Below are 2,571 nucleotides of genomic sequence, written 5' to 3'. Positions count from 1 at the left end.
GTCCTCCACATTCCTCACACTTAATTCGTATTGCATGAATATCTTTAGTCATCTTTTCCATTCGTCTCTCGAAAGCATCTAACTTTGCGGAAATGGAATCAAAGTCATGGCTAGAATTGGCTCTAGCCGCTTTAGATGAACGAAGGATATCTTTTTCCTGGTGCCACTCATGTGAGTGGGAGGCTGTGTTATCAATAATTTTGTGAGCTTCAGTTGCGGTTTTCTTCATAATGGAACCACCAGCTGCTGTGTCGATGTATTTTCGTGTAGCAACGTCGCATCCTTGGTAGAATATTTGCACTACTTGATAAATGTCTAAACCGTGTTGAGGACATCCTCTCAACAAATTTTCGAATCTTGTCCACGCCTCATATAGAGTTTCATTTGGCTTCTGCGTAAACGTAACAATTTCTCCTTGAAGTCTCACGGCTTTAGATGCCGGAAAGAATCTTTTAAGAAATTTCTCAACTAAGACATCCCATGTATCAATCGCTCCTTCAGGTAACGATTCTAACCAATCTTTGGCTTATCCCTTTAAATTCCAGGGAAACAACATGAGATAGATCTGTTCATCCTCAACTTCTCTGATTTTAAATAGAGTACAGATCCTATTAAAGGTTCGAAGATGTTCGTTTGGATCTTCTTTTGGTGTACCACTAAATTGGCATTGATTAGTTACCATGTGTAGGATTTGTCCCTTGATTTCATAATCAGGCACATTAATGTCTGGTTGAGTAATGGCATAACCTTGGCCAGTGCGTGTGGCTCTCATTCGATCTTCCATACTTAGAGGTTCCTGATTTTCCATGATTGAGTTTGTTGAATCTGAATCACTAGAGGATTCTGATTTAATGGTTTCTTCCTCAACAATCTCTGGATGAGTAATTTGTGGTTCAGGAGGAATGATTAGTGGTTCAGGATCTCTGAATTGTCCTTGAATATCCTCCGGGTTCTCAATTATGAGGTCGGGTTCAAAAAATGGATTATCGAAAATTTGAATTGGAGTACTTGGTCGACTAGATGACGATTCTAAAGAAAAATCAACGGCGACAATATTGGCTAGATGTCTTGATTGAGTTACAGGAGGTGAACGTATGAAAGGTGGTGAACGTTTTGCTCGGTGCATTCACTGAATATCCTATTAGTTATAAAGATAAAAATTATATAAGTTATCAAATTAATAGACTTTTCTGATTTTGCCCACATTTCGAATAGCCAATAGATGCAGCAGGTAGCCAGGACCCTTTAAATCGGAAGCCCACAACTCGCCACTAACAAATCCAACTATTACTACGAACCAGAAAATTTTGGATGTCTATCAATTTAACCGCTTAAAATAATTTTTCGTCGAGATTAAAAGAAAACTTTGAAAATTCTATGTCTTAAAAACTAGAGCGTAGAAATGAGAAAGAAAAAGAGCGCGTCGAAAAACGTCGAAAAATAAAAGGTCGAAAAATAATAATAAGAAAGTAAAGCGTCGAAACTTAGAAGTCAAAAAACTAAATATTAAAACTTGCGTCTAAAGGTATTAAAGCTTAAAAGGAATTCTATATCCAAAACGGCAATAACTTAATTAGGCACTAAAATCTTAAAACGGCGTCGCAAAATTCTAAAGCACCTAAATCTTAATCTAAAGAAAAAGCACTTAAGGGATTTTACAGCAAAGCTTAAAAATCTAGAAATAAACAATAACTATGCCAAAATACTAAGTTTAAAACTAATTACGAACGATAAATATACAAATTACGAATTAAATGATAAAAAATATTAAAAGAAACTAAAAATGATAAAATTACTAATTTTTATAAGGATATTATTTTTATATTATTATTTTATAAAAGTACTAATTTTATAATTAATAAAACTAATTATAACAAATTATAATTAAACTAAACTAAATATATTAAATTGAAACCCTAATTAACTAATTAATTAATTATAATTATTATTAACCCTAACCCTAATCTGTTCGTCTGAGGTAACTGACATGTCACCTCAGCTCATGCGATCGCATGAGTTGAGGGTTTTAAATCCATGCGTTCGCATGGTGTATAGATCCAGGCCACTTCTTGGGCTGCTACAATAACCAGCCCGTTTACTTATTTATTTTAATTTTTATTTGATTAAAAATAAAATATAAGTAATATTTATTTAAATAAATTTATATTTTTAAGAACTAAAAATAATAGTTTTATACCTTTATATAAATTATATTTAATATATTTTCTTTTTACTTAAACACTTAAATAACTAGATATATATTTTATATATTTTTGTATTTTTATCTGTAAAACTTATTATATTTTTACAAAAAAAAAATTTATATATAGCGTTTCGCTTTTCTTCCCCGGCGGCAGTGCCAAAAACACTTGATGTGTGTGAGGTGTAGTACGAAATAGATTATATTTTACTATGAAATACTATTAAATACGATACAATTTTACACAAGTTATTTATTTATTTATTGAATGGATATACCTAAACCTTGCTACAACACTTATAGGCAGTGTACCTAATCGTAGAGTAGTGTAGTTTTTAGTAAGTCCGGTTTGTTCCACATGGAGCTGGCTA

General features: G+C 32.3%; 1 non-coding gene across 1 annotated transcript; it reads left to right on the top strand.

Annotated features, from left to right (window-relative positions):
* The first annotated feature begins 317 nt into the window (after window positions 1–317).
* On the top strand, window positions 318–424 carry LOC139903185 (small nucleolar RNA R71). The gene has a single exon (XR_011778026.1). It is a non-coding gene; the product is annotated as a small nucleolar RNA R71 (small nucleolar RNA).
* The last annotated feature ends 2,147 nt before the right edge of the window (window positions 425–2,571 follow it).

The sequence above is a fragment of the Rutidosis leptorrhynchoides genome, chromosome 3 (assembly GCF_046630445.1).
Source record: "Rutidosis leptorrhynchoides isolate AG116_Rl617_1_P2 chromosome 3, CSIRO_AGI_Rlap_v1, whole genome shotgun sequence".
In the NCBI taxonomy this organism is placed as follows: Eukaryota; Viridiplantae; Streptophyta; class Magnoliopsida; order Asterales; family Asteraceae; genus Rutidosis; species Rutidosis leptorrhynchoides.
This window is presented reverse-complemented; position numbering and strand designations above follow the sequence as displayed.